Source organism: Sceloporus undulatus, chromosome 3 (assembly GCF_019175285.1).
Source record: "Sceloporus undulatus isolate JIND9_A2432 ecotype Alabama chromosome 3, SceUnd_v1.1, whole genome shotgun sequence".
Classification (NCBI taxonomy): domain Eukaryota; kingdom Metazoa; phylum Chordata; class Lepidosauria; order Squamata; family Phrynosomatidae; genus Sceloporus; species Sceloporus undulatus.
In genome coordinates, this window is record NC_056524.1 from 184,425,929 (window position 1) to 184,450,372 (window position 24,444).

Genomic DNA, 24,444 nt, shown 5'->3' on the forward strand with positions numbered 1-24,444 from the left:
AGCCTTCTAGAGTGACCTTCTGCTCAACTGCTGCATATTCATGAGTTTATATAAACCTTATTTATTCAAAGGGCATACTATAGTTAGCATTTAACAGTTATACTCTAGTTGGATTAGCAATTGGATTTAGGCCATGGAAAGATTAAAAAATAGGAAAATCAACATATAAGTAAAGAATAGAACATATAAGTGGAGAGTAGAGCCAGTGTTGGATAGTGGTTTTGAGTGTTGGACTATGACTCAGAGGACCAGGGTTCAATTCCCAGTTTGGTCATGAAACCCACTGGGAATCCTTTGGCAATCCCCAAAACTACCTACCTCTCATTCTTCTGATTTTAATGTGTTGTTTTTTTAAATGAAAACAAACCGTTAATAGAGGGGAGAATCTGATAACTAACAGTGACCCATCCACCATCCAGATAAGCACCGGTTCCCAAATAATATTTGGATTTGGAATGCATCCTTTTTGGTTCTGTTGGACCTCTCAGTGGTTTCTGATACCATCAACCAAGGTATCCGTCAGACTGCTTCTCTGGGATGGAATTGTAAGGCCCTGTTTCACAATAGCTCTGGTCCCTGTTTCAGTGGTGAGCTCAAAAGGCAATGATGTTGGAGAATTCTTATTCAATGCCCTGGCGCTTGGCCTTTGGGGTCACTCAGGGTTCATTTCTTTCCCCTATGCTACTTAACACAGATGGCACTATATTACTAGTGGAATATAGGAAAGACTTGGAATTACTACAGGTTGAAATTAAGAAACAAAATGCAAAAGCAGGATTACAACTGAATATTAACAAAACAAAAATAATGACTCAAATTATTTATATAATTTTAAAGTGAAAATCGAGATATTGAAATTGTTGTTGTGTACATTGATTCAATCATCAGTCAAAATGGAGACTTTAATCAAGAAATCAGAAGACTAAGAGGTTCTACAGACCACCCCAAAGGAGCAGCTCTGCACTGCCTCTTTCAGCACCAGATTGGAGCTGTGACAACTGCACACCACAGCCCCGATCCGGTGCTTTGCCAGCACTAAAAAGAAAGGCAAAGTGCTGCCCCTTTTAGTACAGTGTGCCCTTTTTTTACACAGGAGATCTGTTCCAGACCCCCCCCCCACGTAAAAAATGCGTATGCTCGAGCCCCATTGAAAATACAGTAATGGGGTTCGTGCATGGTGCAGTGCATGGCGGCACAGCGGTGTGTACATGCCATGGGTGCATGCCCATTACTCTTAATGGGATGCACTGCCCCTTGTGCCTTGCACGCTCCCTGGCAACTTTCAGCGTGTGCTGAAAGCTGCCTATGGTGCATCTGCGTATGACGTGGGCACACTGTACTGCCAAAAGATGCCCTTGCTGCTGTGGCGGCGGCTTTTTGGCAGTTTTTTGGCACATCATGTCTAAATGCTTCATCAAAGGAGCGCCATGATGTGGCATGACGCCAATGTCAGGGTGTGCAGATGCCACACCCCCACTCTGCCCCAAGGCCAGCATCAAATGCCGGTCTGTTTAGCCCCTTAGTCTTGGAATTGCAGCTATGAAGGAACTGGATAAGTTCCTCAAGTGTAAAGATTCATGACACCATCCATGACATAACAATTCATATTACTATGTATGGATGTGAAGGCAGGACAGTAAAGAAAGCTAACCAGAAAAGGGGGGGGGAGTTCATTTGAAATGATCTCACCATAGAGATACATGCCTTACAACTTAAGGATATAGCTGAGAAGCTCCTACTGCCACCCTTCTATAGCTGCTTCGTATTTTTCATATTCATTTTCGTTGTTTCGTTTTTCCAAAAGTTACAGACTCATTCAGTCTAAATGGTTATCTGCAGATGATTCCTAGTGGTGCCACAAGCTCCTAAAATCAATTCAGATCTCACTTGTTTGGAACAGGACATTTACAGTGCCAATACCCATTTTGTATCGGCACTGTAATATCAGACTACAAGTGAACAATTCTTAATTTAAGGCACATGCTTGGATTACTGTAACACATTCTACATGAGGCTGGTTCAGTAAAGTGCTTGCAAACTTCAATGGGTCCAGGATGATGCAGTGAAATTGCTCACTGGAAGTGGTTATGGAGAAAAACAAAGCTATTTCTTGCAATAACTTCAATGGCTACTGGTATATTCCCAGGAAGTATTCAGAGCACTTGTCAAGATTTACAAAGGTTTATATATCTTGTGTTCAAATTGCCTTAAAGACCAAGCTATGCTACACACATCAAGTGGGTGTAGCATAGCACTCTCTGCACAGTTCACTGTCCTCTTCCCTATTTGCTATCAAGACCAAGGAAGGGTTGCTGTTTACTGACAGGGAGAAGAAGCAGGGGAAGCAATTCAGAGGAGGAAAATGCAGCTGGCAGGGACTCATAGCAGGGATGAAATGAGGGTGTGCTCACAGATGGAATGCATCATATTTACCAGGTGCTGCTTCCTCCTCTGAATTGCCTTGCATACCTTCATTCTCTACTAATAATCCTCCCAGTCCATGGATATGGATTGCCTGTTGACTGCCTTAGAAGTCTTGCTCAATTATGTCTGTTTTAACTGATTTTAATTTGCATTTTATAATTGTGTTTTTTAGTTTTAAATAGGGAAATAAGGGGATTATGTAAATTTTAAGTATGTGTGTACTTTGTATTTTAAGGTGTATTTTGGTGTTGTAACCTGCCTCGATCCTTTTGGGAGAAGCGGGATGTAAATAAAAATTATTATTATTATTATTATTATTATTATTATTGAGCAGCATCAGCAACAGCCATTCCTTCTAGGGCTAGATAGCTGTGCAGGGACAGGTTTTGAACATGGTACAAAGGGGAAGAGAATAGCCCCCTACACCCTGTCCAAAAAGAGACTTACACATGTTTATTTTTATGCAAGTCACATGCTCTCAGCCTCAGGGGAAGACAATAGCAAAACCTCCTTTGAGCAAATCTTGCCAAGAAAACCTCATGATAGGGTTGCTTTAGGGTTGCCATAAGCCGGAAACAACTTGAAGGCACATATTTTAATGGGGGGTTGTACTTCTTTTCCTCTTTCTTGTTGTATTTTAAAATACGTTTAAATTGTTTGAATTCAGTGCTTTATTTTAATATGATAGCCTATTTTAATTGTTTCAAATTTGTTCTCTAAAGTTGTAATTTGCTGGGTTTAGTTATTTATGTTGTAAGCTGCCTTTGGTCCTCCACTAACAGACAGGTAGGATATTAAATTTAAAAATGCACGTTAAATACCAAGGAACATTAAATGTTACATCAGGTATGGCCTTGAATTCTTCCAGGTAAAAGCAGCAATGGCAACAAAAACAAACAAAAAAAATTTGATGAAAAGAGGACATGTCAATTTATATTTCTGAATAGTTTTGTCTCATGCAATTTGTAGATGCAAACACAGACCGACATACCACTTTATCCATAATTTTGCTTGAGCAATAATTCCTTTTCTACCCTCTTCAACTCACCCATAATTCCATTCTCACATACTTCCTGTAACAAAAATTCAAAGTTAACTGTAGCTTCCTCTCGAGACAACTTGAGGAATTAATTAAAGGGTACTTTTTGTTTTATAAGCATCCCATAGAAATTAAAACATTAAAACTCCTTAAAACACAAAACACTAAGCTACAGAATTCTCAGCTAGTATCAAAAACCTACTATGTCAGAGTTGAAACTCTTGTTTTCTATCTGTCCTGCCTGAAACAGTTTCAGAGAGCCCCCTAGCTGTGACTTTGTTAAGCAGGGCTTAACTGACACTATTTTCAACAAAAATATTGTATAAACAAGTTGCCTATTGACTTATGGGGACCCCATGAATTTTTTAGGGTTTTCTTAGGCAAGTAATACCCAGAAGTGGTTTTGCCAGTCTGCTTCTCAGAAGCATAGCATTCAGCACCTCATATTTGCTGGCCATCTTCCAATGACCCTGTTCATTGTGATAGCTGAAATGCAATGTTCAAACAATCAAAACTCAACATTATAATGACATTTGAGGGCCCCCCCCTCCAGAGTATCAATACAAAATGTGTCCTTCACATTTCATCCATTGAGCCTTCCCATCAACACAGTAAATGAAGCATATGGATCAGTTTATATATAGAGTGATCCCTTGCTCATGTTAAATAAACTAAGGTTATCCCTAGGATTAGACTTGTATCCTAGTAACTTCATTTTAATTCAAGAAGATTTATTCTTAAGGCAGACAGGAGTTCAACATGTAGCCATTCCTGTTTTCAAAATTACTTCATGGACTATGCGTCTCCTTCCGCAGTACAGACCAGCAGGTCAGAGTACATCCTTTCCTTCACTGATAACATGTACGTTCATTTTAATCTGGCCTAAAACGTGGTCAAATAAACCTTATATTATCCCTCTGATGCACACTCTTTGACATTAAGGTGGTTGACGTTTCCCTAAACTGTCCTGTAATGATGAGAACCTTTTTTTTTTTTTTTTTTTGCATTTAAAAGATTGCTCTTAGAGGAATGGATGTGTCACTTCAGCCTATTGTTTGATATACAACCTATACTCAGGACAAGAGGCTGCAGTCACAACTGTACATGGAAAACAGAATGGTACCGATCAGTAAAAGAGTCAAATAAGGACGCATTCTGCCACCCTCCTTGTTTCAATGTGTATGCAGGAAATATCATACACAGAGCAGGCTTAGACTCTGAGACAGGACAATAACCTAAGATATGCAGACAACACCATACTATGAGCAGAAACAACAAAGACCTCCTAGAACAACTAATAAAGTCAAAGAAGAAGGTGCTATGGTAGGCTTAATGCTGAATATTAAAAAACCAAAGCCCACAGAAGAACTACATTAATTCATCCTATATAATAATAAAATGGAAAGCATGAAGAATTCCCACTTGTTGTTGTTTGCTGTTGTTGACTGCCCTCACATTGATCTCAACTCATGGCGACCCTGCTGATGAGAAATTTCCAAGACCCCCTGCTCTCTACTGCTCTGTCCAACTCCTGCAAATCTATACTTATGATCTCTTTAATCCATCCAGCTAGCATGCAGCATTCATCTCTTTCTACTTCCCTCTACCTTTCCTAGCATTATTGCTTTTTCTAATTATTCCTGTCTTCTCATGTGCTCAAAGTACGCCAGCCTCAATTTTGTCATCTTGGCTTCCAATGAGATTTCTGACTTGATCTGCTCTAGGACCCGTTTGTTTGTCTTCTTGGCTGTCCTCAGCACTCTTCTCCAGTACCACATCTCAAATGAAATGGTTTTCTTCCTATCACCTTGGATCAAACATTGATCAGAGTGCAGAGTGCCATCAAGAAATCAGAAGCAAACTAGGACTAAGAAAGGCAGCTCTGAAAGAACTAGTCAAGATCCTAAAGTGCAAAGACACAACACTAAATACTAAAGTTAGGATCTTCCAAGCCATTGTATTCCCCATCACCATGTATGGTCATGACAGCTGGACAGTAAAGAAAGCAGATAGAAATAAAACCAACTCATTCAGAATGTAGTGCTGGAGAAGAGTGTTTAGGATCCTGGGACAGACATCCCCCCTCCAAAAAATGGTCCCAAAACAGATAAAGGCCGGACTCCTCCTGGAAGCCAGGATGACTAAATTAAGGCTGTCATACTTTGTGCGCACCATGAGAAGGAAAGACTCATCAGAAAAGGCAAGGATGCTATGCAACGTGGAAGGCAGCAGAAAGAGAGATGGCTAGACTCAATCAGGGAGACCATAGGCTGGAGCCTGCAGGATCTGAGCAGAGAAGTAGAGGATAAGAGGTTTTGGAGATGTCTCAGCCTCAGGGTCGCCATAAGTCAAGGTCAACTCAAAGACAGCTAACAACAATAACAACAATATTTACTTATTCCAAACACTGAGATGCCCCAAAATACTAGCCGTAGTTGGCCTTTAGAGTAAGGTAATATACATTTCTTTCATGTTCCCTATTTTCATATAAAGTAGGATTTGCAAATACTGCTTTTATAAGACACAATGTAAAATTGTGTTCTTAGGATCATGAAACTTTATAATTCTCATTATCTCTGGGCTTTGTTTCTATCACACTTTAAAAATCCCCACACATATATAAAACCCATCAGTGTATCATCTGTTTTCATGCACCATATTAACTAAGGGATTAGACTGTAGCTCACTTTGAAAAGTGAAGTGTCAAAAGAAGACATTCATATAACCTTACAGCCACAGCATCCGTGCATGTGTATCTCAGTATGGGATTTAGGTGTGCAGAACTGCCAGCACAAAAATTAACAAAACATCAGGGGATATCATGGAGAAATACAAGGTTAGCATGAACTAAGAATTTTGTCTCCCTGGGGACATAAAGTTTACTCTCTTAGACATATAAAATGGTGATACTTGTGAAGTAATCCCAATTTCTTTTGTTTTGCTTCGCCACAGCATTAGTCTAAACTTACTGAACATTAAGAATTGCAATTATGTTTAAAATTACACAATTCTGGTGGAATAACCTGTTGGGACTACATTGTACTTAAGAACTGTCCTCAAATAAGAGCTTGGCTGAGCCTTTCAATCAGCATCAGAGATCCTGTATTAGTTACTCCTAACTATTTTTTTAAAGATTAAAAACCCACTCTGGGTGGTTTCCATAATCCAACAAACCATCAAGAAGATAAGATTTCAAAAATACAATTAATAGGAACCAGTAGTGATATATTAGCATTAGGACTTTCTTCTCTGGTCCAGAGGGTTTCCAGCCCTCTGGAGAAGTTTATATAGGGAGCAGGCAACTGATTGCAGGAGGAAGGAAAGTCACACCCTGTCAACTCCTCTACTCCAAAGGTGCTTCTACAAGCAGAACTTCTCACTGGATCCAGTCAATTTTTACATATGGCAATTCTATGAATGAGATACCTCCATGTCACCCTATCATTAATTCAGGTCTTGCAGACTCAGAGCTGTGGTTTTCTAGTAGGAGATGGTTGAAGAGGACTCTCTGATTGTCCATAAGGCAGTTATGGGCAACTGGAGAAGGTAGAATGAAGAGGACACAACGGGAAGAAAACAAAGTATTATTCAACTGTGTTTCTTCAAGAGTTGAGGAAAGAGTGTGATTAGGAGGTCCAGAGCATGTGCTTTGGCGTGCAGCAAAGCAGACATGCACATCCTTTAATTTCACTCTCCCCTTACTTTTGCAGAGAGAGAGATCCACTTGATATGGTATTTCATATGTCACACATTCCTCTCTGCCTCTTCATCCCACTCCATCCTACCTCAACAGCAGCATGGACAGGGAAAAAGAAAAAGAAAAAAAGGTGTCACACTTTACCAATGATTACAGTAAGAGAAGGCTTTCAGCAGTAACTCTGTGATCTGCATCACTTTTCATTACAACTACAGCAAAGCCTATGCTAGGGTTGCACAGAGCATAGGTCAAACTTGATATCTGGGTTACAGGGGGTCTGTAGTAACTGATCTAAGAAAATGCCCATTAAGAGAACATTGGATTTGAGGTCACTGCCTTTTAAGGACTATCAACACTAAGCTAGGAGGATCACTGGTATGGCTGAGAACAAGAGGGCTTTTCATAGCCTTTGCATCTTCAGACAAATTTTCAAGAAAGAAGTTCTGGTGTGACATTTCCCTCTTAATCCCTTACAGTTGCAGTAAAACAAGACAACTTGTGAAATTATAGGGAAACAAATGCGTAATTCCTTCCTCATTTAGCCATTTTGAGGCTGGAGTATAGGAAAGTCATTAATGTTATGTCCTCCTATTGATGTTCTGAGCCTTTCAAGGGATAAGTAATGCTTTTCCTATACTCCTCCATGTGGCCAGTTAAATTAGACACATTATTTCAGTGCTGTTGGAAAACACTAATCAATAAACACTTGGAAAGCCCTCTACAACTAAGCAGAAATGTTTCCTTTGTGTCAAAAGAGGTCTAGTCTGATTTTCTACATTGCAACCTTTGTTAAATTTAACAAACAAACAAATGGGCATTTGGGGCATTTTACTACTCTTGTGAGAAAGCATGAAATTGTATTTTTTTAAAACAACCCCTTCCCTCCCCACCCCTGATAGAAATCAATTTCTTATGCCCACTATAGCCACTTGTTTCACAATGTTCTGAAGCCTGGTTTGAAATATCTTGCTACACATTAGCTGATAATGGAAAACAGTCCTTTTTACTACACTGTAAACTGCAGGAGACATTGGCATACAAATCTTCTCCTAAAAGGTATCTATCCCATCCAGCTATCAAAATTAGCTGTCACAACATACCATACTTATTTTCTCCTTCCCTCTTTGTGTATGCTTGCTGTGTGCACACACATACGAATACTTACACATACGTATTCACAGACAGATACAAGTTCTGATTCACAAGGCAGTGTATATAAAAGTATATAGCAATGGGATTATGTTTGGACTTCTCAAATGCTTTGCACACTGGTGCTTAATTAGCTAAAAGCCTACACCTCAGCCAAAATATTTTGACATCTGATTATTACTCCCACCCCAATCTTGGCCTAAAAGAGGGGTAGACAATCTCTGGCCCTCCAAATCTGTCGGCCAAGAACTGCCACTAAGCACAGCTAATAGTAAGATGGTTGTAGTTCAGAATCTGTAGAGGACAAAGTTTCTGCATCCTTGGAACCTTAGTATCCTTGGCCCATGTTGAAAAAAGCTACCAAGCAAACTGGCTTAGCAATAACTGGCTAGAGCAGATAATAATGATCACTGCTGACCTATTTCAACCCTTGCTTTGAAATCCTAGTTTAGCAGAAATCCTAGTTTATCACAGTTAAGATCATCATCATTGAATATGTTAAGTGAGGTTAAGAGAAGAATTCACTGAGGGGTAAGAATGCACACAGCAGCTATAGTTGGCTCCAGATCATGTAACCATGGGCATTGTCCCAAACTCTACAACTATATAAGTTTGTGAGCTTTTCATTTGAGCCAACAATCAGTGTCAGGGGATCAGTATTACAAGATTAAAGTAATAACAAGAGAAAATAGCATGTTTATACTTTTATGACTACAGTTGTACAAACATCTGCAGAAGGGATTTTTTTACACACAGAGGCTTCTGCCATGATAAATTTGGTATCATTAAGGTATTAGTTTTACAGCTCTACTCAGAATTAAGTACCACTCAGCTTGAGGGACTTGCTACTAGGAAAGTGGTTATCAGTGTTGGTTGCCCTTAAACTGTTCACCTACTTCAAAGAGTCACAACAATCTTGACAACAGGACCCCCAGGTTAAAAATGCTAGTGCTCAATGCCAAGTTGGTAAATGAAAGAACATCCTTGAAATGGGACTTGATCCTGGATGAAGTTTGCATTACAGAGACCTGAAACAAGGCAGAGAACTCTCCCAGCTTTGTCTGCCTGGGTTCTCTGCATAGAAGCAGGCAAGGCCTGAGGCAGTGGTATCACTAGAGGGGTGCAGACTGCACCAGGGAGCACCCTAAAGGGGGGGGGATGACAACACTGCTCCTCAAACACATATCTTTTGGCAGAAACTGGCTATGGCATTCATCTTCTTCCCTTTAAATGGTGGGAGTGGGGTGAAGCTCAAGTGAGAGGAGAAAGGAGATGCCCCAGAATTTTTTTAAATTAAATTTTCTGACTGAAGTCTCCCAGAGAGGATGAATTATATGGGAGAAGGTGATTTTGTAGGTAAACTGTATCACTTTTAAAGGTAATAACCAACACTTTGTACTTGGCTCAAAAAACTAATTGGCAGCTGGTGCAGTGATTTTAATATTGATGTAATATGGTCACTCCTAGATGCACGAGTAACCAATCTAGCTGTCTTGTTTTGAACTAACTGAAGAATTAAATGTAAGTGTGAATATGCAGGCCTCAAGCTGCTGCATCTTCTCTTCCAATGGTGCAAACAGCTTGCACTTGCTGCAGGTATAGCTCCTCACATCCTCAGGCAAAAACACAAACATAACACAAATGCTTTAGGCTATAATAGGTCCCTCACCATCATGCCCCACCATCTTCCTTAGGCAGTGTCACAGTATTTTTGGCTTCTCCTTGTATACACCCACACAAAACACCTGTCCTTTGTTCTGTTCTCTGAGCTCCAGAGACTGAAGGAGCAACTACACAGGCTAATGGTTCCTAGCCCTGCCCCTGACCAAATTAGTGACTCACTTGAAGCCTTGCCCACTTAGAGTATGGAAGGTAGAGTTCACTGCCCAACATACATAAGCAAGCCTCCAAAGACTCAATCAAATTAAAAAAAAACAACAACCCAGAAGCTCATTTCACTCCACCTCATCAACCAATCCCATGCAAAAGACCAGTTGTCCTTAGCCTGTTTGCTAAGTTTCATGGAGCTCTAGAGACTATACAGAACTATCTGCTGCTAGTTCTGCCCCCAACAAAATACAGTGGTACCCCGGGTTACGAAATTAATTCGTTCCGCCGCGGCGTTCGTAACCCAAAAGATTTCGCAACCCGAAAAAGCCATAGCCGCTAGCGCTAAAAAGCCGCAATTTCGTGCGAAAAAGCGCCGAAAAGCACCAAAATTTTTTTCGTAACCCGAAAAAACCTTCGTATCCCGGAACAGTTTTTTCCTATTGATTTTTTTCGTATCCCGGAAATTTCGTAACGCGGTGCTTTCGTATCCCGGGGTACCACTGTAAATGACTCTCAGCAGAAGCACATTAGACTATGTGCTGAGGTACAGCACATGGCCCACAACACAAAAACATGCATGCAGCTAGACAAGTGTTCAGACTTAACCCAAAACACATAAGTTCCCCTTATTCTGTCTCTTCCACCAATCCAATGAAAAACACTATTGTTCTTGACCCATTAACTAAGCTCCTGTTCAGAATTGCAGCCTTGATTTGATTTAACTCATTTCCCCCCCTGAAATATTTTTTACAAGTATAATTTTTAACAACATGGCATTATTCATACTTTGGATTCAGAAATGTGTGAAGTTTCTAACCTATATAAATATATCTAGAAATAAAGATCATTAATATAATATCTGTAGTGTCAATCAAGCAGCTTATACCATATTAGGAAACTTGCCCAATATTTAGAATGTTTACTTACTAATCAAATTAAGCTTAAATTGGGCATCCTGAACACATACAAAAGCGTTAAGGTTTTTGTTAGAAAAGTATGCATAAGATGATGCTGCAGCATTGGAACATCTCATGATACTAATCTAAAAAATAGTTTTCAAAATAAAGTACTGCTTTCTTCTCTGCCATCAATACTTCATTACAACAAATGCAATATTCAAAACCCTCAATATTTCCATTAGTTCATATCACTAAATAGTATTCATGCTATTTCTCCTGCAAGTCACACTGCTCTTATTTATGAATTAGCTGAATGTCTACTGACAAATGCATTAGCAAGTTTCTTCACACAGCATTTCATTATTTTGCAAGCAATTATTTTCAAATTTTACCATCTGACAGAGTGTTGAGAGACAGCTCCGTTCCAAGCACAGCACTTCATCTAGTATAATATATGCCTTTCAAAAGGCTCTTTTCGTACTTTAATCATTGCCAAGCTACATCCACAAACTTTAAAAATGCCATTAGTTGGTGTGTGCAAGCCTCAGTGAAATCAATGGACATTGTGTAGTCGGACCACAGTGAATTGCACTCTTGCTGAACCATAATGCTTTATTCTGTTACTATATTTTTCAGACTGCAACATGATTTCCTACTACTTGAAAATCTTTTCTCCCTAGAATTCCTAATGGATGAATATAGTTTTTTCTGTGTTTATGTTAAGAAGAACATGGGAGAGAACTGACAGATCTTTAAATAGTGCCAAAAGGGTGATGATGAAAACAAAGGTTTTCCATTTGCTACCCAGTCCTAGAACGTTTCCTTGGAAATTAGTCCAACTGATTCAAAAGCAATGTGGTCTTGAAATGTACTTTTGAAACATCTGTGTGAAATAAACTAAAACCTCATTTCTGCCTATGTGGCCAAGTCTACAATATTCTTTGGGCTTCTCCTTTTTCAGGTGTCCAAAAGTTATACAAAACATGGAAATTTGCACAAACCAGCACACAAAAAGTTTGTTTCTTACAGATTCTTTTGACATTTTAGCAAGAAGCAATGGAACAAACCAGGATCTAGAATAAATTAAGCCCAGTGAATTATTAAATTTTATATTTTTTTTGCTAATCCACCAAAATCCATTTTACAATATAATAAAATAGTGTGATTGGAAAAAATGCGGGGAAGGCAGAGAGAGAGGGAGAAATGTTTCGCATGTTAACTATCAAAATGCTCCAGCAACTGAAATGAAGCACTACAATTATATTCCATTCAACATTTTCACTTATTTCAGTATAAAATTTCTTTTATCTTTTGTTGAAACTTTAATAAATAAAAATATAAATTTAATATGTTATAAAATTAATTTAATAATTAGTTCAATATCTGATAACCACAGAGGAGGCAGACAGTTTGTTTTTTTAAAATAACACAGGATTAATTTTTACAGTGGTACCCCGGGATACGAATGCGCCGCCTTACGAAATTTCCGGGTTACGAAAAAAATCCATTGAAAAAAACTGTTCCGGGTTACGAAGGTTATTCCGGGTTACGAAAATTTTTTTGGTGCTTTTCGGCGCTTTTTCGCACGAAATCGCGGCTTTTCCCCATTAGCGCCTATGGCTTTTTCGACTTACGAAGGATTTTGGGTTACGAACGCGGCGGCGGAACGAATTATTTTCATAACCCGGGGTACCACTGTATTTTCAAAATTAGGTGTACACCTCTCTTCAAATATCTCTAAAGTAGTACAGTAATCAGTATTATTGAAGAGAAAGTTTCTGTTCACTCAGATGACAGGCAAATTTGAAGAAACAGTAGCACAGACATTAAGGGTATGATGCTTTTTATTTTGTTATTGTTTATGTACTGATTTATAATGTTTAAATCTGAGAGTTTAAGATCTGAAATAAACAGGGTAACACATTTTCCAAAGTTCTCTAATAGCTAAACCCTGAAACATAAAAAGCTACAGCTATTTGTATTCTACTCAGAGTTTGAAAAGATTCTGCTAAAAAGAAATTTGTCTCACAGTCTCTTTTTAAAAAATGAAAAGCAGTATCAAATGGTTCTTAAATAAAACAAACCAATAGAAAAGAATAAAGTTTAGCAATGATTCTGATATCTAAAGAAAATAGATTTTTAAAAAGGGAGGAAAGGTGATAGACATCATTATTATATCTCACCTCTCCCACTATCAAAATTAGGAGTTCTACCTTGGGACAGGGGATCTATTTTTATGTATAACCTACAAAATAATATGTACACTGATGTTACAATTATTATAATATTGTCTATGCTTCATCAATGTGCAGAGGGCAGGACTGAAAGAACTGCACAGCTATTCCATATACCCAGATATTTGTGTTTCTTGACCTGAGATGCCTGTCCCACCTTTGACGCCATCAGCTGTTTGCACAGAAGTGTAACATTTGCATATAGCACATCTGTTTCAAAAAGAAGAGTGCTTGTTCTGTTGGGTTAGTCAGAGAAAGAGAATATTCATACTACACAGTAAGTATTTGTATCAATTGACCTTTTCAAAAGGCTTATGCTAACATTGGTGAATGAAATATTAAAGTATTGCTTTTTTGTCAGTGAAAAAATATATTTTATAGACTACACTGAATATATGAAAAGTATATTGAAATAAATAAATATACAACAAAATGAAAATAAACAGAGCACTTCCAACTAGAATTTGTAATAAGACATTTTTGTATCTGCTAAGGACAAACAAGTCAATCATTCCACTAAAAGACAAGCTGAAGTGCTTAGGCATACTTGAAGTAAATTTCCAGGTTCCTGCACATTGCTTTGTGGAGCAATTTGGGGTAAAAAACAAAATCCAGGTTCCTTCAACAAGAATAACGCAACTAGTTTTTGACATGAAGAAAGCAAAGGCACAATAAATAGATATCAAGGCAAGTGAAAGTAACAGAAGAGAATGGAAAGGAAAAAAGAACAAATGTGAACAAAACACGTTTTAGCAGAAACTAACTTCAGATACAATAGATTTCAGTGGCATAAAAAGAACAAAAACAGTGCCATCGTCATTTTGTGTGAAAGTTAGAAATATCTGGATGTAAACATTACCTACAAGGGTTCTATAACTTTGTATTAGTGCAGTGATTCATGCTGAAAACTAATTGTGTAAGGAATGGGTAGTGGGGATCAAGAAGCCAGTATGGTCACAGATTATGGGTGCTACAGTCAAATGCCACCTGGAATACATCAGTTTCTGTAACACCGCTATAAAGAACAAGAGGTGAGCCACATTCCTTAGCCTGTTAACCAGTTGAGTCTCATTCAGTGGGTCATTCGGCTGAACTGGATGAGGCTTTATTTCAGGAATACAAAACATGTCACCTCCAGACGTTCTTGGACTGTACCTTCTACCATGTCTCATCACTGGCTATGTGGGGTGGGCAGGGCTCAGAGATAAAACTTATGTAACTGCTTGGAGATGACAGGTGAGAATCCAAAATATGTTCCCCAAAACCCTATGCCAGCACGATGGAATTTTTAACGTAGGCTTTCGTATAATAATTTATTATTATTTATTATTAACCTTTATTTATGAAGCGCTGTAAATTTACACAGCGCTGTACGTGCAATCTTTTAGTTAGACGGTTCCCTGCCCTCGGGCTTACAATCTAAAAAGACATGACACAGAAGGAGAAGGGAGTGGTGGAGGGAGAGGGTAAGAGGTCCAGCAGTTCCTCTCTACCTCCGAGGCCTGAACCAAGGCAGATGGACTGGAGGGAGGGCTTGGCTTCAAAATGGAAGGTTAATCTTCATCCAGGGAAAATACATATTCTCAAGTAGGATAATACATATACAATACATAGCAATGCAGGAAATAATCATTAATGTTCGACCAAAGCATTATAAAATAAGTCTACAAAAGTTACTACCATGTACACTCAAGTATAAATTGATGTTGTGTATAAGTTGGGGACAGGTGTGGGGGGCAAAATTAGGGATTTTGATATGACTCAAGGATAAGTCGAGGGTATCCCTTCCTCTCCCTCCCTCGAGAGACCCTCGGGTTGAGGATGAGGAGCGAAAACAAACATTCGCCACCTCAAAGCCTTTTCTCATCCTGGCTTTGCCCACCGAGGACACCTGGAAGTGAAACGTTTGCCCCTCAAGCTTTTTCCCAGCCCAGCTGTCCCTTGAAGGGCACCTGGGTTGTAGAAGAGACTTGAGGGGCGAGCCTATTACCATATTGACCTGTTTATACGGTTTTTTGGCTCAATTTTTGGGCATAATTTTTTTGACTTATAGTTGAGTATATCCAGTAGTTATAAAATAACATACCTTCACCTGCCTGCACAGACCCTGAACAGACATGGTGGCGTATCGACAACTTAAAGGGGTTGTCTATTCTATTCTATTCTATTCTATTAATTAATTCATTCTATCCATTAATTCTGTGGTTAACAGAGGACCGCATCCACTACCCTCCACATCACAAGACTTCTCCTTTATCTCCTCCCATGTGAATTGCTTTTTTATCCCCCACAAAACTGCTGCAGAAGTGACATACAATCTGTCCTCCTACTGGTATTTGTTCCACTCGCAGATTAACATCATTGCATACAACCTGCCATAGGCAACCATGCATGAGCCAGCATTACAAGCTGAGAACACAGGTCCCTAAGTTTGTTCACATTTTAGTACTTCTAGCTGCGTTTTCAAAAATGGTTTCCTATGGAATTGTGTTCCTATCCCACAAGTCTTGAGAGCCAGCATGGTGTAGTGGTTTGAGCACTGGGTTAGGACTCTGGAAACCAGGGTTCGAATCCCAGCTCGGCCATGGAAACCCATTCACACTCTTTCAGCCTCAGGAGATGGCAATGGCAAACCCACTCTGAAGAACTTGCCAAGAAAACTCCATGCCTTAGGCACACAAGTCAGAACTGTCTTGAAGGCACACAACAACAACCCATAAGTCTTGCCTTAAAACAAGAATGCCAAATATTTTTAATATTTAGCTAATTTCATTTCCAGAATGTTCAGACCTTACATACAGACATTTCTTTATTTAAAAAAGATACGAGACACTTATTCAGCACAATTGCCCAAAATCTATAAAAATAACATTAAGAAGCCATAACTTTGTGTAAAAGTAATACCTCAGCTCCACCTCCTGGTGAGATTGTGCAGTTTTGCCCAATGAACGAGGGAGGCAGGAGGAGGACAGGGAGAGGGAAGGGGCTTTACTTTTTTAAAGAGATAAAATGGTCTCTCAGAGCTAATCGAGTATTTGAAATTCTCCCTGTACTAAATTCAATTATGTCAGTCTTCCTAAATCATTTGATATTTAGCAAAACTCCCCAACTGCCACGATTAATATGCTCACAAAGTCTAACATGTTCCATTCATTTCTGGGAACACAATGATATTTTCTGAGACCCATTAATAACTCTCATAGGATTTATGTACAAGATAAATTAGATTCAATTTCCTTTTTCAATTAATGACCAATTATTTGAGCCAGGCTTGACTGAGAAAATTGCTCAAATATCATTAATCTAACAAAAATTAACTTTACCGTTTTTGTAATAATGAGAACATAATTTTAAGGTAAAATAATGCTCTTTATTTAACAATGTTATCCTATATTATAGCATAGTAACTATTCCCTTATTAAAAGGTCACACTAGCTCAAGGTACTGAAATTTATCATTGTGGGAGCTTTAAACTTAACAAATTTATAACTGTCAACTATATCCATGTTGATTCAATTGGTTATTACTTTCTTTCCTTTATCTAATAATTAGGCACTGCTTATATCATTATTACCATCTTCATCAACTAATGGTTGCAGGGTGTTGTGCAATTCTGTCACTAAAATATTATCCGATATAACAGAGACACAGATGCTTGCAAACAAAATGTGTTGCCACAACCAATCTATAGAAATGGCAGGTGACTGTGAGAGCAACTAGGATGCTGCAAACTATTGGGAAATAGTAATGGAAAGATATACAGAAGAATTAAAGGCTGCTAAACAGCAAAAAGCATGGTAAGAATGTCCCCCAAATGAAAGATAGAAAGACTGAGAAGAACAGGTTGCTCACCTGTAACTGTGTTTCTTCGAGTGGTCATCTGCGAATTCACACAAATGGGTTTATTCTGCGCCTGCGCAGCAATCCTCGGAAACTTCTAGAATCTCCAGGCAGAAAGTAATGTATCTTTCTGCAACTTTTTGGCGGTAGCCCCGCCCACCCATATATAAGGCCCCTGGTGGCCCGCTCCTCTTCAGTTCCGAATGAGCCGCTAATCAGCGCGGCAACAAGCGTTGTCAAATGAACAGACACTGAGGGGATGGATGGGCGGGTTTGTGTGAATTCGCAGATGACCACTCGAAGAAACTGCCGGTCCCTCTGGGACAAACGGAGCATCATCTTCCTCAGAGAGTGGAGATGCAGAGCGTGGGGACCTAGACCTGGACCTTGAGGGCGATCTGGTATGCCTTCTGGGTGAAGGGTCGGTGGCGCCCAAATCATCCAGTCCGTGGAAAGCACCGGTCTGGTGATGGTCCCATGAGTGGGCCCGTATGTTACGTCGCAAGCGGGACGGGTCCACGGGGATTAGGTACTGACCTGTACGGTGGTCAAATACCAGGTCCAGGAAGGCGTTGAATAAGTCTTGGTCACGCTCTGTGGAGTTCGGACGGCCTGATCCCAAGGCAGCGTCCACCTCAGCTCCCAATGCGGCTCGATCCTTCCTTGGGGGGGAGCGAGGACGCTCTCTATCCCGTGGTGGGACTTGTGGCCTTGCCTCAGGGAAAGGAGAGCGGGTTCTGATCCTCTGAAGAGACAAGGGGGCATCAGAGTCGTGGAGCTCCCCTTCAGACTCGGAGTCCACGTCCACAATCTGCAGGGCGTCCACCGGTGCAGACAGATGGCTAGCAAGCAAGATCCTGGGCTCGAGAGGCACCACCCGGGAGGCAATCGGTACAGGAGTCGGGGTCTTCGCCGACTCGGTGACCGGAGATGTGGACGGCACCGGCCTCGACTCAGGCGGAGGCACTGAGACCGTGCTTGGGGGACCCTTGCGACGGCTCTTAGCGGGTGGCGATGACGAGCGAGCCCGCTTCTTGTCCACATGTTTGTCCCCTTTTCTCTTGGGGGCTTTGGGGGCATCCGCATCCCCAGAAGCGCCAGGCTGGCTCAAGACCTTTTCGTAGAGCTCGGCCTTGAGTGTCCGGTCCCTATTTTTGAGGGCCTGGGCAGACATCGCCTTACAGTGGGGGCAGTTGCCCGGAATGTGGGACTCCCCCAGGCAGAGGACACATCTCTCATGGCCATCGGCCCTGGGGATTTTAACCCCGCACTTAGTGCACTGCTTGAATGAGGCCATGGTAAACAAGTCCGTTACCGGTCCGTAGGTCAAGCCGTGAGGTCAGAAGAAAGTGAAGCCGATTAGTGAGAGTCCAAAGAATGGTCAAGTGAAAGTCTGAAGGTCAAGCCGAGATTCCAATAAGAAGAGTAAGCAGTAACGCTAGCGAAGTTCCCTGAGCTGCTTAGCGCGGCGGAATGAAGGAACTGAAGAGGAGCGGGCCACCAGGGGCCTTATATATGGGTGGGCGGGGCTACCGCCAAAAAGTTGCAGAAAGATACATTACTTTCTGCCTGGAGATTCTAGAAGTTTCCAAGGATTGCTGCGCAGGCGCAGAATAAACCCATTTGTGTGATTCGCAGAGACCACGAAGAAGAAAGGGAGGAGGAAGGGAAGGGAAAGAGGAAGAGGAGAGGAAGGAGATAAGTATGAAAGTTTAAGGAGATGAATAGGGAGAGAAGGAAGGAATAGAGAATGGAAGGAGATTGAGGAAGGTAGGGAGAAGGAAAGAAAGTAAGGGTAAAGCAAGTGAGAAAGAATGAAGGAGAATGAGAGACACAAACAATAGGTTAAGTAAAGCAAATAGGTAAAGTGTGCTTGTGCAGTAGGATTATTATTAACAATGATTCAGTAAGATATACCTTATATACTTGACTATAAGTCAACTTCACATATAAGTCAAGGGCAGGTTTTGGGGCCAAAATTATGGATTTTGACATGACTCGTGGATAAGTAAAGGGTAAAATGTAGAGGCATGCAACAAAGGATCTAAAGGATGAAACAAAGGAAAACAATGCCAAAAAACTTACAAAATTTCAGCAGGCATGTTTGCCTATCATCAGGGGATGATTCCTTTTTAAAGTAACAATTAAAGTACAGTACTTACAATGACTCATGGATAAGTCGACTCAAGTTTTTTGGGTCAATTTTGTGACTAAAATTTCTAGACTTATAGATGAATATATACAGTAATATGGTATGAGTAATATGTGAATGATGATCTTACAACATTTTTAATATATTAGAGTGTATTTGTACGTGGATATGTAGTTGTATGTATTGTATCTATTTTTTTAATTTATGTGTGCTTAAAATTAAATAAACATATTAGTAAAAATGTCCCCCAAATATACTCTATGGGCAACTATGATATACTATATAGGCAAATATGATTGCTGGATCAGCTAGTTACAGGGCGCCCATGTCATACGCTGAAAGCCACACTGGGAGAAGGGGTGGCACGTCCCATAAGGAATAATAGGGCCTGTGTCTGTGGTGCACATGTGCACCGCCATGCCGCCGCACCGCCATGTGCACAATTCATTTAAATGGGGCTCGAGCATAGACAGAATTTCCTTTACGCAGGGGAATCCAGAATGGATCCCCCACGTAAAGAAAGGGCAGACTGTATTTATGGAGATGTAACTAAATAATGTCTCCTGGACCGACTCCCCCTTCCACGTTCAGAACCAGCCACGATAGCTGGGAAAGGAAGCCCTTTCAGCTTCTGATTACATTGCAAGGAAGATGACTTTCCACCCCATTCCTGCCAGTGATTCAGGTTGCCACAAGGACCTTGGACAGGGTACTGCAGGAGCAGGTTGAAATCTTTGTCCTTTTGCAACCAATTGGAAGCTGAACAGACCTCCTTCACCCGATCTGGCTGCTGGGCCTTAAGATGGACTGGTTTGCATTTACACTGGTTTCCAGTAAGACTACATACTCTTATCAAATAAATAGAATCATAGAGTCATAGAACCATAGAATTGTAGAGTTAGAAGAGATGACAAGGCCATCCAGTCCAACCCCCTGCCATGCAGGAAATCTCAATCAAAGCATCCCCAACAGATGGCCATCCAGCCTCTGCTTAAAGACCTCCAAGGAAGGAGACTCCACTACACTCCAAGAAAGTTTGTTTCACTGTTGAACAGCCCTTACTGTCAGGAAGTTCCTCCTAATGTTGAGGTGGAATCTCTTTTCCTGGAGCTTGCATCCATTGTTCCAGGTCCTGATCTCTGGAGAAGCAGAAAACAAGCTTGTTCCCTCCTCAATATGACATCCCCTCAAATATTTATACAGGGCTATCATATCACCTCTTAACCTCCTTTTCTCCAGGCTAAACATCCCCGGCTCCTTAAGTCTGGTCATGGTTTCCAGGCAATTCACCATTTTAGTCGCTCTCCTTTGGAAACGGTCCAGTTTCTCAATGTCCTTTTAGAATTGTGGTGCCCAGAACTGGACACAATATTCAAGGTGGGGCCTGACCAAAGCAGAATACAGTAGCACTATTACTTCTCTTGATCTAGACACTATATTTTTATTGATGCAGCCTAAAATTGCATTGGCCTTTTTAGCTGCCGCATCGCACTGTTGACTCATGTTCAACTTGTGGTCTACTTGGCCTCCTAGATCCCTTTCACACGTAGTTTCATTCAGACAGGTGTCACCCATCCTATATCTGTGCATTTCATTTTTCTGCCTTAAGTATAATACATTACATTTCTCCGTGTTGAATTTCATTTTGTTAGCTTTGGCCCAGCTTTCTAGTCTGTTCAGGTGGTTTTGAATTTTGATCCTGTCCTCTGGAGTATTAGCTATTCCTCCTAATTTGATGTCATCTGCAAATTTGGTAAGTATGCCCCTAATTCTGTCATCCAAGTCATTGATAAAGATGTTGAATAGCACTGGGCCCAGGACAGAGCTCTGTGGGACCCCACTGGTCACTTCTCTCCAGGATGAAAAGGAGCCATTGTTGAGCACCCTTTGGGCTCGGGCAGTCAACCAATTACAAATCCATGTAACAATTACATTGTCTAGCCCACATGTCACAAGCTTGCTTGCAAGAATGTCATGAGAAACTTTGTCAAAGGCCTTACTGAAATCAAGATATACTATATCCACAGCATTCCCTTCATCTACCAAGCTGGTAATTTTATCAAAGAAAGAGATAGGATTTGCCTGGCATGACTTCTTTCACTGAAACCTTTGTTGACTCTTTGTGATTATGGAATTGCCTTGTAAATATTCACAGACTCTCTGTTTAATAATCTGCTCTAGAATCTTTCCTGCTATTGATGTCAGACTAATTGGACGATAATTGTTGGGATCCTCTTTTTTTTTTCCCTTTTTGAAGATGGCGACAATGTTTGCCCTCCTCCAGTCTACTGGTAATTCTCCTGTTCTCCAGGAGTTCCCAAAGATTATTGCCAATGGTTCCAATATTACAAGCCTGAGTTCATTCTGCGCTTTAGCTTTTCTGACTTTAGCCCTACACAGGCTAGCTATTTGTTTGAATTCCTCTTTGGTGATTTCCCTGTTTTTCCATTTTTTACACATGTTCCGTTTAAATCTTAGCTCAGTTGAAAATTCCTTAGTCATCCATCCTGGTTTCTTGAGACATCTCCCATTTTTCTTCCTCGCTGGAACTGTTTGAAATTGTGCCTTCAGTATCTCCCTTTTGAGAAACTCCCATCCATCCTGAACTCCCTTCTCTTTTAGTCACCATGGGATCACCCCCAATATTTCCTGAAGTTTACTGAAATCCGCACTCCTAACATCTAGAATGCGTGTCTGACTATGCCTGGCTTCTCCTTTCCACTGTATAACAAACTCCAGGAGAACATGGTCACTTCCACCTAATGATCCAACCACTAGCACCCCATTAAACAAGTCATCCTTGTTGGTTAGGATCAGATCTAAAATAGCTGACCCCCTTGTTGCCTCTTCCACCTGTTGGACAATGAAATTGTCTTCGAGGCAAGTGAGGAATTTGTTAGACCTTGAGGATTTGGCTGAGTTTGAATACCAGCAAATATCAGGATAGTTGAAGTCACCCATTACTACTACATCTTTCCTTTCTGAGTGTGTAGTCATCTGTTCAAGAAAGGCATCATCCAATTCCTCCATCTGACTTGCGGGTCTGTAGTAGACTCCCACAATAACATCCCTGTTGCTTCCCTCCCCTTTAATTTTTATCCAGATGCTCTCCACCTGGCTTCCAGTACTGATGTACTGTACAGAGCAGTTACAGCTCCTCAACACTAGGTTATGAATCCATAACTAAATACTAGCCTGTATTATTTATTCAGCTATACCAAATATGATATTTATGAAGCAAATACCAACATATATAGTGCAGAGCTAACTGTTACCATATAATTCTGAACATAAAAAAGCCAAAATGGATTATACCAAAGTCCATCGCCCCCAATGTCTTCTTTTATAATAGTTGTTTCTTTCACTCGTTCAGTCAGTCATAAACATTTAAAGCCCTGCATCACTATAAAACATTCCTAGGGTGAGTTAGACTATACTATATATCAATAAAACCAATACACTAATAAAACTAACCAGCAAAAACAGAAAAAATATACAGGATAGCCAGAAGTGTAATATCACACACTAAGAAGGCTGTTGTAGACTGAGTATCATTAGGTGATGGTATAAAGGGCCTTTCAGTGTATCTCAGTTGACAGCAGAATGATGAAAGGAGAGTCATATGTTAGGGGGGCATATGTCAAAATCAGCACCTTGAATTTAGTTCAGTGACCAATAGCAGGCAGTGGGTCTGTCTAACCCAATCTATTCATGTTTTTATTGCACTGGTACACCACCTTTTCTTCAAAACTGGGAGTCAAGGTGGCTTTAAAAAGATAAAACCAAATAGAGATAAAAACAGACACACGGTACAAGGTTAAAAAAATTTCACACTGTTTTCAAGGCCAGCTCAATAAACAACAAATTGCAATAGTCTAAATGGGAGTTTGACCAGACACAGAATACTGTGGCTTGACCTTCTGTGCAGGAACAACAACATCTGGTGTATCAGACACAGCTGGAAGATGGTAATCCACTGCACATGGACATCCAGTAACAAGGCAGAAACAAAATGTACATTCCCAAATGCTCCTTCAGAGGTAATGGAGACAACAGCCTTCCCATATCCAAAGCAAGAATGACTAATCCATAGTATATCTTGTCAGGTTTCAAATTCTGTTTACTTACAGTCACACAAGCAGGCTGGAGGAATCCATATATTCCTCCAGCCAGATTCAATAGTATACTCCATTCAGAATCAAGAGGTTCCCTACAAACTTCCCTCTAGGGATGTAACAAATACAGTAGACAAAAAGACATTGAACTATTCCCTGGAATGCCCTAATCATGCTATCCATGTATCTGTCTCTCCAATCCATTTGTTCTTTCTTCCCACACATTCTCAGTCTGCAATGCTTTCCTCCTCTCTGGCAGAAGTAATATTTTCTCAAGATAGAAAAAACTACCATGTAACTGCTGAGACAGATTACCCAGCAAAGTGAAAGACTGCTGCTCACAGCCTTCTACAGCAGTCATCAAATCACAACATTCTTTCTAACCCAATAAAAGTGTACCCCAGTTCTCTTGTTCTCTCTCTGCTGCTAGTTTAGAAAGTATTGTTATATCTATCCTGACTGGGGAAGGATCACAGTGAGCCAGTTACCTACTAGTTGGGGTTGGGGTGAGAATACATGTCAGTGGAATAGAACTCTAACAAAAGAAGAAATAGTCCAAGGGCGTTAAAAAAGAAAACAAAAGAGTACCAAGTCATAATGTGACAGTAATATGTATATGTGGCAATAATATAGCTTTTTATAGAAAAATGGGGATATGAAGAAATGTGTCCTTCTAGTGCTTACAAGATATGCAACTGCAAAATACTGTAATTCTTTTATGTAAGCCGAGAAGTGAGGGTTTCTATCGTAGAAAGTGGCTTAAAATAAGAAATTAATGTGTGGTTCTGTAACTGTATAACCTGTGCCTCTTTCATAGGTATGTTACATGCCAGTTTAAAACAAAGCCTTATTGCCACAGCATTCTAAGAAAAACTTTGCAATACTGTGTTGCTCTACTGAAAACACTGTAAGCACATTCAAATGTAAACTGTCTTGAGAAATTCTGCAGACTTCCTCTGCAAACTGTTTCACTGCTGATAAAACTATAGAACTTTCACTGATGTTTGTCACCAAAATATGACATAGTAGAAATCAATGTAAACCAAGCTAATTTTAGTAGCACAG

At 40.2% G+C, this 24,444-nt stretch overlaps 1 protein-coding gene across 5 annotated transcripts in view; it reads right to left on the reverse strand.

The window, feature by feature from the left end:
- INPP5A (inositol polyphosphate-5-phosphatase A) overlaps positions 1-24,444 on the reverse strand; it is a 318,955-nt gene that overhangs the window by 187,472 nt on the left and 107,039 nt on the right. The gene's annotated exons all lie outside the window — the stretch shown is intronic.